The sequence below is a fragment of the Vulpes vulpes genome, chromosome 12, assembly GCF_048418805.1.
Source record: "Vulpes vulpes isolate BD-2025 chromosome 12, VulVul3, whole genome shotgun sequence".
In the NCBI taxonomy this organism is placed as follows: domain Eukaryota; kingdom Metazoa; phylum Chordata; class Mammalia; order Carnivora; family Canidae; genus Vulpes; species Vulpes vulpes.
Window position 1 is genome coordinate 75,286,204 of NC_132791.1, and position 14,683 is coordinate 75,300,886.

The 14,683-nt window shown below is 42.3% G+C and overlaps 1 non-coding gene across 1 annotated transcript; it reads right to left on the bottom strand.

Moving 5' to 3' along the window:
• Positions 1 to 8,789: 8,789 nt before the first annotated feature.
• On the bottom strand, positions 8,790 to 8,881 carry TRNAI-UAU (transfer RNA isoleucine (anticodon UAU)). Its single transcript is given in 2 exon segments — positions 8,790 to 8,825; positions 8,844 to 8,881. It is a non-coding gene; the product is annotated as a tRNA-Ile (tRNA).
• Between the last annotated feature and the right edge of the window lie 5,802 nt (positions 8,882 to 14,683).

The following is a 14,683-nucleotide window of genomic DNA, read 5'->3' on the forward strand; positions in this document are numbered from 1 at the left end:
GATATAACCTTGGTTTGTTTTAATTGGATATGGTAAAACACACAGGAGTTGGCTGTCCTGAAAGAACAAGTTTTTGTACACTCAGATCCCCAGAAACAGAAGCCATGGCACATCATCCAGTCCAGGCCATGTGGGGAAGTACCAGGGTCAGGCAGTAGGCAGAGGGAGTGAGAGGAATGTGGGCAAGAGTCTTTGCTGTGTTTTTTGTGGGAAGAATGAGTGAGGCAGGGTAAACAGGCTTGGGATGGGCAGTTTGAATGATTCAGGGCTGTCCCTAGTGATCTGGTACCTGGCCCTGCGATGACTAGGGCAGGAGAATAGTGGCCCAGAGCATAAGAGCTTGATAAGGAAACTGTCTGGAGCACAGACTCTGGACTGGTTAGTGTTCATGGGAAAGGCACAGTCACAGGGGGTCGTTTGTTGGAAACAACTTACCTCTGGGTATTGATCAGCTCTCGGGGACAGGGACAGTCTTTCTCTAGGGTTGGCAAGGACCCAAGATGTCAAAGCATCAGGAAATATAGAAAATAAAAAACATGATTAATACACATCTATAAAGCACTGAGCATGTAGCATGACGTCTGGCCTGCACACAATAAATTATATTTATCATTTACATTATATATTAACATCATGTAGTTAATAGCAATGGAAGGAATCCAATTTTCATATTCCTGCTTTAGGGCTGTATCTACGATGTCATCCCACCCTTCACATGTTGTTACTAATTCCTTTTTTTTTTAAAGATTTTATTTATTTATTCATGAGAGACACACAGAGAGAGGCAGAGACACAGGCAGAGGGAGAAGCAGGCTCCATGCAGAGAGTCCGACGAGGATCTCCATCCAGGGTCTCCAGGATCACGCCCTGGGCCAAAGGCAGACGCTCAACCACTGAGCCCCCCAGGCGTCCCTGTTGTTACTAATTCCTAACTATCTAGGACTCTTAGCCTTTGCTCACCTTTGTAGTAATTGGCTATTAAGTAGTAAAGAAACTCTTTCTTTATGGGCCCCATCTTATGTATCATGTCAAGTAGCTCAAAGACTCTTTTTCCTCTCCCAAATCTGAGTTTCAAAGTTCTGATAAGTTTTGGAGCACACCTCCAGCATTAGAAGAACAAATGATCTAAATTTGAAAAAAGAAAATCATGGCGGGCTTATTTCAGAACTCCCATCTGAAAGTGTGACATATCCATATTACAACCAGGGTAAGAATAAAAACTGAAGTCTGGAAAAGCTTTGCCTACCCAGGGAAGGTAAGGACCAGTAGTCTACCTCCGAAAGACATGAAGGCCAATAGTGACATGTCAGATCCTATAGTTCTCAGCCTCTCAGGGCCAAGGTGTTCATTCAGGCTCACATCCTGGTCAAGACAGAGCCAATGGGGACAGACGGTGTTGTGGGAGCCCGGGGCTGGAGTATAGGAAGGGGAGAAAGTGGAGGAGGGGGGGAATAAGGAGAGAAGAAAGCGGGCAGCCCCGGTGGCGCAGCGGTTTAGCGCCCCCTGCAGCCTGGGGTGTGATCCTGGAGACCCGGGATCGAGTCCCAGGTCGGGCTCCCTGCATGGGGCCTGCTTCTCCCCCTGCCTCTCTCTCTCCCCACCCCCTACCCATGTGTCTCTAAGAATAAATAAATAAAATCTTAAAAAAAAAAAAAAAAGAAGTGGTAGCTACTTCCTACAATTGCTACTGCTCCTATTAAAAAAAAAGGAGAGAAGAAAGGAAGGTGGGAGGAAAGAAGGTAAGAAAGAAGCATGCTGGAAGACATTGACAAGCGGCCTGCCGCGTAGCAGCCATCTTCAAGTGCATCACACTGAGTTCTCACTGATGAGCAGGTGGTTGCCAGCGTGCCCATTCTGTCAGTAAGGAAGTCAACACAGAGAGAAAATAAATAATATGCCAGAGTTTGCTTTCCTAATAATCCCAAGTGTTCCAAAATCCAATTCATTTTCATTATTCAATAGTAAAGACTTATGGAAGCCATGAAGAGAGTAGAGAAAGGGTGGAAAGAAAGGAGATGCAGGGAATTCAGGAGCAAAGTTCCAGAGGTGTTCAGAACCCATCATGAAATGAATTCATGATATAAATGGCTGCTGAGCAAGGGTTAATCTCATGTAGACCTCAGCCTCTCTTGGAAGAAATCACTTATTCATTAAAAAAAGTATTGATGTATTTTAAATTTCACACATACTTTTTGTTACTTGGGATAAAAATGAACAATTTCAATAGTCTCTGCCTTGAGAAGCTTAATTTCAACGATGTCAGTAAACAGAACTCCTGCTTTTACAGCTACAATTCCCCTATGACTGTCCCACACACCAACTATGGAATTTGGTGTGAACATGCTCTTTTTTTGAAAGATTTTATTTATTTATTTGGAAGAGAGAGCACAGGCAGGAGAAAGGGGCAAAGGCAGAGGGAGAAGCAGATTCCTCACGAAGCAGGGAGCCTGATGTGGGGCCTGATCCTAGGACCCTGAGATCATGACCTGAGCTAAAGGCAGCCACTTAACCAACTGAGCCACCCAGGTGCCTCACATGCTTTTAAAAAGCTTATAGCAAAAGGAACAAGGAAGAGATAAAGCCATCATAGCAGGAAAACGGTGCAGTATTACCTTGGACAGAAGAAAGCAATACCATTTAACGCCCACTTGCTTCTGTCTTTTCCAACAAGGAATAATAATACTTATTTTTAAAAAGATTTTATTTATTCATGAGAGACACAGAGAGAGAGGCAGAGATACAGGCAGAGGGAGAAGCAGACTCCATGCAGGAAGCCTGATGTGGGACTGGATCTCAGGATTCCAGGATCATGTCCTAGGCTGAAGGCAGATGCTCAACTGCTGAGCCACCCAGGAACCCCAATAATACTTATTTTTAAAAAATAATAACTCACTTTATCATCACACAATCTTTTAAAAAAGTTTTAAGTAATCTTTATGCCCAACATGGAGTTCAGACTTATAACCCCAAGATCAAGAGTCCCATGCTCTTCCATCTGAGACAGCTAGGTACCCCAGGAAAATATTTGAAGTGGAAAAATAGGGGTCCCTGAGTGGCTTGGCCATTAAGCATATGACTCTTGATTTTGGCTCAGTTCATGATCTCAGGGTCAAGAGATCAAGCCCCACCTTGCACTCTGTGCTGAGCATGGAGCCTGCTTAAGATTCTCTCTTCTGGGATCTCTGGGTGGCGCAGCGGTTTGGTGCCTGCCTTTGGCCCAGGGCGTGATCCTGGAGACCCGGGATTGAATCCCAGATTGGGCTCCTGGTGCATGGAGCCTGCTTCTCCCTTTGTCTCTCTGTCTCTCTCTGTCTCTCTCTCTCTCTCTGACTATCATAAATAAATAAAAATTAAAAAACATTTTTTTTAAATTTAAAGATTCTCTCTCCCTCTCCCTCTGCCCCTCTCCCCACACTGACTAGCTCTCTTAAATAAATAAATATTTTTTTAAAAAGACTCATTACAAGTTTCAACAGTTACTAAAAGAAGCATGGCATTGGCCAGGACAGGTAACTAGAAAAATCAAACATAACAGGGAGCTTATGCTCATGTGACACCTGATAGAGAAGAGAGGATACACTACAGATGGGGGGCTGGAGTGAATTTTTAGGTAAATAATTCTAGAAAAAATGAACATAAATGTATTGACCTGTACTTCATCATATAAATTTTTTTTTGAGTTAAAGGCTTAAAATGTAAAAGACAAATATATACAAATTTTAGAAAATTATAAAAAAGAATGTATTTGAAAACCTGGGGTAGGGAAGAATTTCATAAGCATGCACAACATGACAACAATAAGGAAAAAGATTTATTTGACAACATTAAAATTTTTTTAAGTTAGCTAATCCACAGACACCATAATGAAAGAGAAATGGCATTTGTAGTGTTGGCTGTGGGGTTTTTTTTCACAGATGTCCTTTGTCAGGTTGAGGAAGTTCCTTTCTATTCTTAGTTGGTTGATAATTTTCATCAGGAAAAGGTGTTGGATTTTGTCAAATGCTTTTTCTGCATCTATTGTGATGATCACGTGGTTTTTGTTTTTTATTCTATTGATGTGATATATTACAATAATTGATTTCTGCTTGTGAAACCAGCCTTTGCTTTCCTGGGATAAATCCCATTTTGTCATGGTATATACTTCCTTTTATGTATTGCTAGATTTTGTTAGTATTTTGTTGAGGATTTGTGTCCATGTTCATAAAATACATTGGTCTATATTTTCTTGTGATGTCTGTCTGGTTTGGGTAATAACGGCTTCATAAAATCAGTTCCTAAAAAAAAAAAAGAGGAAGTCTTTCCTCCTCCTTTTTTTTTTTTTTTTTTTTTTTAATTCATAGAGACAGAGAGGCAGAGACACAGGCAGAGGGAGAAGCAGGCATCATACAGAGATGCCTGACGTGGGACTTGATCCAGGGTTTCCAGGATCACGCCCGAGCTAAACCGCTGCGCCACCGGGGCTGCCCTTCCCGAGGTTTTTATTTATTTATGAGTGACACCGAGAGAGAGCGAGGCGGAGACACAGGCAGAGGGAGTGCTTAAGCAGGCTCCATGCAGAGAGCCCGGCATGGGATTCGATCTCAGGTCTCCAGAATCAGGCCCTGGGCTGAAGGCGGCACTTAACAGCTGAGCCACCCGGACTGCCCACCCTCCTCTATTTTAAAAAAGAGTTTATCAACTCTCCAAGAATTGATACTGATTCATCTTTGATTCACAGTATCCATTGATAACTTTTTTTTTTTTTAATTTCTGTAAGGTTTATAGTAATGCTCCTTCTTTCACTTCTAATTCTAGGAGTTTCAGTCCACCCTCTTTTTCCTTAGTTAGCCAAAGGTTTGTCAATCTTGTTGATCTTTAGAAAAAAAAAACAAAAAACAAAAACAGCTTTTGTTTGTTTCACTGATTTTATATGTTGTTTTTCTATTCTTTATTTCATTAATTTCCATTCTAATATTTATTTCCTTACTTCTCTGCTTGCTTAGATTTTGTTTGCTCTTGTTTTCCAGTCCTTAAGGTGGAAGGTTAGGTTATTAATTGGAGACTGGTTTTCTTTTTTTAACATAGGAATTTATAATTATAAATTTTCTTTTAAGCCCTATGTTAGCTGCATCACATAAGATTTGGTATGTTAAGCCATTGTTTTCATTTATCTTAAAGTATTTTCTATTCTCTTTTGTTTTTTTTTTTCATTGACTCATTTGTTATTTCAGAGTATATTGCTTAATTTTCACATAATTGTGAGTTCTATGAAATTCTTTGTTATTAATTTCTAGTTTCATACATTGTGATTGATGAATATATTTTGTATTATTTCAATCCTTTTAGATTTATCAAGGTTTGTCTTATGGCTGAGTATACAGTTATCCTTGAGAATGTACCACGTGCACTTGAGATGTAAGTATACTTGGTGGTGTTTTCTATAGATGTCTGTTAGGTCTGGTTTATTATATATTTTATCATAAAAATCTTTTATTTTTTTGTTGATCTTTTGTCTAGTTCCATGTATTATTGAAAGTAAGATTTTGAAATCTCCAACCATTATTGTTGAATTGTCTATTCTTTTCTTTATTTCTTTAAGTTTTTGCTTCATATATTTTGGTGCTCTTTCATTGGGTACACATATAAGTGTTATATCTTTCTGATGGATTGATTCTTTCATCATTATGAAATGTTTTTATTTATCTCTAGAGCCTTTTTTATTTGTTTTAGACTATTTTGTGTAATGATAGATACAGACACTTTGGCATTCTTGTGGTTGCTGTGTGCATGATATATCTTTTTATCATTCTTGTCACTCTATCATATCTTTGAATCTAAAATGTATCTCCTGTAAACCACATAGAATTGGATCTTTTTTAAAATCCAATATAACAGTCTCTGCCATCAGATTGGTTGTTTAATCCATTCATAATTAATGTTATTTTCAATATAGTGGTATTTATATCTGCCGTTTTACTTTTTGTTTTCTCCATGTTTATTGGCAAATATATTACATATTACATTTCTCTGTTATAGATCCAACTATACATTTATAAAAACCCATTGTTTTGTAGAATTGCTTTTTTATATAAGCAAAGAAGTTTGGCCTAGGTGTGGTATCTTGCTGGGTAACCCAGTGGGAAGGTCCTGGAGACCTATTTGAAAAAAGAACTGTACATGTAATTTCTAGTCACCATGACAACAAGTATGCTACCCCTAAGAATTTCTGTTATGGGATTTCCTTGAAAAAAATATTAGGCAACAAGCTATCAGGTTTGAGTGCTTGGTATCTTTAAACTATTTCAATATGCAAATGTTTCTCAATGTGGCTATTAGCTCCTTGTCTCCTTGTCATGGGCAAGGCAAAGCAGGACATTTAACAAAAGGACAGCCAGCACTGGGAAGATGCATCCAGAGAGGAATATGGATCCTACAGCTTAGTCTATTTGCAAATGCAGGCAAGGAATGTGGACACTGCCTATTCAATCATACCTCTACTCACTCTAGAGATTCAGAAATTCTGAGCCTTTCAACTCTAAGCTTGGTGCAAGGACCCAAGGAAACAGCTTACTCCTGGAATAAATTTAAATAGCCCAGGTTCCAAATGATTTTGGAGTCTCTATGCTGTGGCAAGAACAGAGAGGACCCAATGTTTAGGACAATGAAAAGATCCCCAAAAGTAATAATCTGCTAACTCATCTTAGGCTCTTATTCTGTGGTTAAATGCTTCTGTGTGAAATACAGTCATCTAAATCTTTGTAACGAACCTCACCCAAATTTAGTGGCTTAAGACTATAATTGTTTCTTTCATTTGAAATTCTGCAGGTCAACAATTTGGGCTGCACTCAGCTGGGAAATTCTTTTGCTGGTTTTGCTTGTGGTCATTCATGTGATTGCAATCATCTGGCAGTCTGACTGGGACTGGATGGTCCAAAATGTTCCCACCCACATGTCTGGGGTGTCACCTGGAATGGCTGGGATGGCTAGGATGGCAGTGTCTATATGTGAGCCTCCATCGTCTAGGAAATTAGATGGCATTCCTTCGTATGGCGAGTCTCAGGGTCCCAAGATGGCAAAAGGGGAAGCTCCAAGGCCTTATCTTGGAACTCCTGCAAAATCACTTCAAAAGCACTGTAGTTGGCAAAGTCAATCACAAGATCAGCTCACATCCAAGAGGGAGAGAAACAGACCCCATCTCTTGATGGAAGATACTGCAAAATCACTTTGTATGGGGACATGCAGAGATGGGAGGAATTTGCAGCCATTAATTAACTGATAATTTATTATCTCCTTTTTAACTGAAAACAACTCTGTGAATAACCTCTATTCATATGTCCATTGTACATCCTGGTAAGTAACCTATTCATTATCACTTCTTTTTTTTTTTTTTAAGATTTTATTTATTTATTCATGAGAGACACACAGAGAGAGAGGCAAAGACATAGGCAGAGAGAGAAGTAGGCTCCCTGCAGGGAGCCTGAGGTGGGACTCCATCCCAGGAGCCAGGGAACATGCCCTGAGCCAAAGGCAGATGTTCAACCGCTGAGCCACCCAGGTGGGCCTATTATCACTTTTTTCTTTTTTTTAACATACAAAAGCTTTATCTATTTGATAGTGCATCCGTTGTCAAATGTGAAGTCCAGGTTCAAACTGCACTGGCCTCCCCGTGATTAAGTACATAGCTCACACTACTTAGAACAGTGTGCAGTAAGTAACTCAGAGTATCGAGTCCAGGTTGTGCAATCTTTTTTTTTTTACTTTATGATAGACATAGAGAGAGAGAGAGAGGCAGAGACACAGAAGAAGGGAGAAGCAGGCTCCATGCCAGGATCCCGACATCGGACTCGATCCCGTGACTCCAGGATTGCACCCTGGACCAAAGGCAGGCGCTAAACCGCTGAGCCACCCCTAGTTGTGCAATCTTGAGCAAGTGACAACCTCTGCAAGCTTGCTTTTGTGTGTGTGTGTGTGTGTGTGTGTGTGTGTGTGTTTTATTGGAGTTCGACCTGCCAACATACAGTATAACGCCCAGTGCTCATCCCGTCAAGTGTCCCCCTCAGTGCCTGTGGCCCATTCACCCCCACCCCCGCCCTCCTCCCCTTCCACCACCCCTAGGCATTATCACTTCTTTACCAAGTGTTCACCTAAGTCGGCCTGGGAGCCTTGTTTTGAACTTACATTTACATGTGGGGCAGCTCAGGGCGAGGAGGGGGCTGTAAGCAGCATCTGGACGACTTCCCCTGTCCTGGGAAGCTGGAGAGCTCTGCGTCCCCAGGATGCCTTCGGGAACACCGAATATCCAGACGGCGAGCTTACTGAGGTTACTGAGGTTACTGGGGTTACGTGGGCCACACGCAGGCTTCCGCTCAACTCGGAGTGGGTCGGTTTGTTCTCTGAGACTGAACACCTGTGTCTTCGTCATAAGTGCAGGCATCGCGGACCTGAGGGATGAGGATCCCAGAGGAGCGGAGAACTGAGGGACGGAAGGCAGATTTAAGACCGGAAGGTTTCCCCTGAGATCCTTATTAAAAACCAAGGTGTGGGCCCCTGCGTGGCTCTGTGGTTGAGCCTTCAGGATCGAGTCCCGCATGAGCCTCCGTGGGGAGCCTGCTTCTCCCTCTGCCTGTGTCTCTCATGAATAAATACATCTTTAAAAATCTTTTTAAAAAGCACAGCAAGACTGTCCGCATTTCGAGGAGTCAAACTCAGGCATAGCAGCATCTCTAAGTGATGCTCACGTGTACCTTAAGTCCGGGCCTGAGTCTCTGTTTCTCACTGATTTGCGGATCGTACCTGAAGGGCGGCAAAAGTGCTCCAGGTGAGGCTCGAACTCACAACCTCGGCATCGCCCGCAGCTACCGTCGTATAAGTACCGCGCGCTAACCGGTTGCGCCACTGGAGCGCCGGGGGCGGGCGGCCGCGGAGGCGTACCTGTACCCACGTGCACCGCCAGGAGCTCGAGCTCCCGGGGCCTGGGCCGGACCCGAGCCGGAGGCTCCCCTCGGCCTCTCCCGCGCAGGTGCAGCCCGCGTTGCCGCTCGCTGCCTCCCAAGGACCCTGAAGCCTCCAGAGAGCTACTAGTTCCCTTCAGGAAAGCAGCGCTTTTCAGACACACAGCGGCAGCGCGGGCTAAGGAAATGCAGGAAACAACATGATAATTGCTTGAAAATTTTCTAAAGTCTCATACTCAAATCCACCGCGTGTATGTGTGTCAGACTTTGCTCTAGGGAGATTTTCGTTGGAGTGTTCTGGAGTGGCCGTGACTGTCACTACACACACAGCCCTACACACACACACATTGTGATACATATGCATTTATATACTATTTTTACATTAGAAACATTTTAAATTTCTGCTCCTTTAATACATCTCATTGTGCAGGCAACAGTCTCAGATACATATTGTCACGTATTCTGTTTAAAGGCAAAGGGCCATAGGTACAGCTGATCATCTGTCCAGAGTTCTCAGTTTATGGAATCTAGCTTCTTTTATATTAATTTTTTTAAAGTCAGAAATGTCATCTCCAAAGATTGTTCCGGGAGCTGTACAAAGTAATCACTTTATTCAATATTATAGTTGTAGAAATGGAGTATATTTTCTTTTTTTCTTTCTTTCTTTCAGGTTTTAATTTTTCATTGGTGTGCCTCCAACTTTCTTCAAGTCTTCCCTTAAAAAAATTTTTTTTTATTTGTGAGAGATAGGGTGGTGGGGTCACAGGCAGAGAAGAGCAGCCAGCTCCCCGGCCAGTGCAGAGCCACACACTGGGCTCAGTCCCAGTTCCTGCAGATCATGACCTGCACCAAACCGAGTCATGACTTTACCTACTGCACCACTGGAGTATATTTTCTTTAAGAAATAAAAACTAGGAAGTAAATGCCACCTAACATCATTGGTACATCATTATAGGCCAGCAGGAAAAAAATACTGTGATAAGCTTGTCTCTTTGATACCAAGCAGGCATTCTAGTTCAAGCTTTAATGCCTTTGTATGTTTTCACTAAATGAAGTGTTCACTTTTCTGCTGCTTTTCATTCTTTTCCATACTTCACATCAGAGGGTTGGTACAGCCTTTAAAACTTCATTGACAGGGACAAATTCAATATCCACTGAACGCCTTAAAGGCGTTCTAACGCATCAGATGCCGGGCAGGTCCATCCTCCTGAACACTCTCGCCATGACAAAACTCAATAGGACACAGAAAAATCCAGTGAATATAAGAAGAAATCTATTGAGTTTTGGAATGTTCGGTGCACTCCAAAGCTACTGGTTTCTGAGGCCCATGTTCATCAGGCAGAGAGCCAACACCAGGAGGTTCAACAGTAACACATCAATGGTTATGCTAGTGATGAGGAAGTAAGAGGCCACCAGCAGAGCATACAAAGACATGGCCCACAGTACACGCCCCCAGGGTGGCTTCTTCAGCTTCAGGTTGGGGCATTCAAGCACTAGCAAGGGGACTTGGTACAAAGTCTCCATGTTAGTGGTGGCAGGGGTGGCTCTTGACCCTCTGTATCATTTTATTTTTATTTAACACTATAACATAAACTATTTTCCATGATGGTCAAGCTAAAGGAAACACTGATAAAGCCCTTGCTGTTGGGTTGGACCTGTTCTAAGGACTGATATAATGACTCATTATTCCACATTTTTATATATTTGTAAGAGACAATGTTCAATCCGTCCACTGATCTATCACAATTTAACTGGATGTCTTTGACCTGTGTTCTGATAAAGACATTTGGTACATTTTAGACTTGCAGGACCAATATTCTAGAGCAGAGACTATCTTTCTGATTCCATGGCTTCTCTTCCTGGGAATATCCCAGCCTAATATAAAGAGCAGGCTCAGGACTTGGTCCTGGGGAAGAGCCGATGGTCTGAACAACCCATTGGTCCTCTCTTGTCCATGACCCCAAAGCCATAAACATTATCTTCTGAACAGGACTACGGACTTCCTAGCTGAGAAGTCAGTCTCTGACAGGACACTGTGCCCAGCATCTTTAACACTTTCTTAGCGAATGTAGATGTTTTCTGAGCCAGGTTTGGGGCTAAGGTGGTAGTGGCAGGGTGTATAAAACGTACGACAAGTCAAGGCTAAGATTTCATGATGGTGTGCAGATGATTTTTTTAAACTAATGATGCCACAAAAGGTTATACTTAATCTTATTTTCCACTTATTTCTTTAAAGAATCAAAGGATGTAAATTAATCTTTTCTAATAAATATACCACATCAGGTACAGCACTTTCAATTAGGGCTATTCTTTGGTTTAGTTTGTGGAGAGACCCACAGACTCCAACAGACTAGAGAGACCATAGGGATCCCAATCATGTATCCTTTCTGTCTATCTGTCTGTCTCCTTGGGAAGATGGCTTCATGTACTGCCCAGGCCATGAACTTGGGAGTCAACTTCAGGCCTTCCACTTGGCCTATTCTACTGTGACAGTTCTTACACCACATGCCAAGCTGTCAATGCAGCGGTTTGCCAATTACCACATACATCATTCTAACTGGACATTTGGGGACAAGAGAAATTTCTATCAGATGGATCCATGGCCTTAATGGATGAACTGTGAACCAGACTTGGGCAGGGGCTGCATCTGCTGCTTAGTCCTCAAAGCCTCCTAATCGGAGGCCATGATGACACTTTGGGCCTTCCAGTATCAATGTCAACCTGGATCTTATGTCCAACAGTCCTTGAAATGTAAGGGTATTTCTCTTTCTTGATTTTATGGTTACTGAGTGAATGGCTAGAAGTTCCTTTAGGAAAAGACTGGGAAATTACTTTCTATGTATTTGTGGTGGTATCACAGGATCCTACCTTCTCAGGACCCGGCTTCTTCTTTAGTCCATGATTCTGGGTCTGAAAACTGGTTCAAGATTAGAAGCCAAGCAAGGTGTGGTGATTTTATTTTTAACTGGGGCTGCTGCCTCAGCTTCCTGGTTCTCTATTCTTGCTTTCTTCTGATTGTATAGACAATGATTACCTTTGTTGGATGTTCATCTACCTTGCTTCTAGGGATGGTGTGTTCTTTGAATCCATCTCCAACACCCTACAGAGTTCACACACACACATAATCACACACGCACACACACACACACACACACACACTCTAAAGAATGAATGCTGCCATCTCTGGCCTTCAGGATTCTATAATCTGCATTGCTAACAGTGAGGCTACTTCTATAGCAGAATTTCTTATCAGTCCAGGCCTTTAGAGGACGCTCACCACAGAACTTCTCAGTGATCCTGCACATTCTTTTTTATTTTTTCAAATCCATGCAACACATTGTCATCAGCAGGTTTCTAGAGTTACATAGTAAATCCACTCTAGGCTGGCTGCTTCTTTCAGCTTTTGATTCCTCCTTTCTGTCATTAGGCACAATAGTCCTGGCATTTCTACTGCATTTACTGAGAACCTTTTTTTTTTTTTTTTACAAGCAGGAGAATCCAAACAGTGTGTTGGGTTCTTGCCAATGTGTAAAGTTTCTGCACTTTGGAAAAATGCCCCAAGATCAATGAACTCTCCTTTAGCTAATTTCGTGTCCCATGCCCCTTGATCCAGAACTCTCAGAATCTAGTTCTTTATGGGACAGATGTTGAGTAGATGGCAGAGCACATAATGTTTGGCAGAACAAAAGCCTCTGCATTGTCATCAAGCAAGAAGGATGTGCTTATTCTTAATAAGGAGAACTGGGAGTCTTGGAAAATCTGGGGATTTAGATGTTCTAAAGCATCTAACCAGATGTCTCCATCCAGTGTCTCAAGATTCTATTCTTTTCCAATCAAGGCCATGACCTGGGCATAGAAGGTAATTAGTTTGAGAATTTAACCATCTTTGGAGCTCTACTATCCCAACAATTAAGTCTTGGACCTGAAACTTAGCTTTTTGTGCTCTCGAGTTGCAGGATATGAGAGGTTCTTCATCTCCTCTTATGGAGGCACTTTGGCTTCTACAGTTAGCCTTTATTTGGTCAGATATAATCCTCAGCCTTTAATAATCTCTCTCCAAAGCACCAATTTCTTCTAGTAACAATCTTAAAATTACCTTAAAATTATATCACCTTAAAAGTACCACCTCTCTCACATTTCTCAAGCACCTGATACCATATCCTTTCATCAGTGTACCACCTCATTCAGGTTTGGTGAAAGTTTTAAAAATTGCTATGGGGTGCATGGGTGGCTAAATCAATAAAGTGTAAGACTCTAGGTTTTGGCTAAGCTCATGATCTCAGGATTGTGAGATTGAACCACATGTCAGGCTCTGCACTGGGTGTAGAGTCTGCTTAAGATCTCGCTGTCTCTCTCTCTTCCTCAGCAACTCCCCTTAAAAAAATAAAAAAATAAAAAGTGCACTGCTACTCTGTGCAATGGCTGTTTGTGCTCCACCCATCCCAGCACTGCTGAGCAGATGGTGGATAGTTCAGTTTCAAAACTATCATCTTAGCATCTTCTTTCTCACATCCCTTCTGGTGCCAACCACTGCAGGTTAGGTTACCTATAAAGTCTCAAAGATGGAGACGTGCATGCAAACTTTACTATAGAGCACTAGGTCAGGATCAACAGAAAGGCATCAGACCCTTGGGCATCTCTGCAGCTGGGATGGGCCCTCCAGAGCTGCCCTAAGTTGAGAAGTCAAGTCTTGCTTCTTATGTCCCTCATGGAGCAGTAATTGGATACATGCTGCCCCTGGAAAGGGGACATGACCTGAACCTGAGATAATTCCCAATAAGGGGTGACAATTGAGAGCTGCCAGGTGACAGCCTTCCAAGGATCTGGGAGGATAATTTCTTCTATCCAAGGGGTTCAGGTGATTTGGGAAACACATCATGTGTGGTAGTCACAGTGAAAAAGAAGAGAGAGATGAGACAAGTTTGAGCACAAGATAGGGTATAAAAACTACCACAGTGATGCCAGATGCTGTAGAAAACATTTTATTGGAGACAGTGCAGAGCTGATTCTGAAGCTGAAGAATCTAGGATGGACAAGGGAAAGCCCATCCTTCAAAGGATGCATTGTCCAGGTGTCATGACCTGAGTGCACTACAAGTCAGACAGCAGGGAAGTTTCTGTAGGATCTAAATCATAGAGAGGCTCCGGGTCCCACTACCATGGAGATGTCCTTCTCTTCATGCAAGGCAGTCTCCTGCTCCCACTCCACCTTAGAGCTCATAAACCAGAATGACAGGTCACGGTGTGTATGGGAGGGTGAGTTTCATGGATGAACACTGGTCTCAAAAGACTTGGAAACTGACAATATGTGTTTGTCACGGTGGAGGGCAGGTGTTATAAGGCGGAATATAACACCTGCTGTATGGCTACCATCCCACTGTTATTTCTACACTTTTAGAGTGGAAAGAGAAGGGGGAATATTCTGTCTGGAACGTTCTATTTCAGGATGTTGTGGCAGACTGAACCATCCTCATGGAACGCTGATTTTCTTTTGATGGACAGGACCGATTAAATGTATTTATATTAGAGGTCTAAGGATTTAGAGGTTCCATTCTTCTGTTCTTCTTCCACATACGGATTCTTGCAAGGAGAAATAGCAGTAGTCTTCTGAATATAAATCTGCTTGGTAGAGAGTGGGAACTCTGGTGGTACAGTGTGCTTTGGTCAAGGGCAGGCCATTTAGAAGAATGTGGTGAAATCTGGAATTTTTTTAAAACACGTCTTCTGATGAGAAGCAGGGTTGCTCCTGCCTTC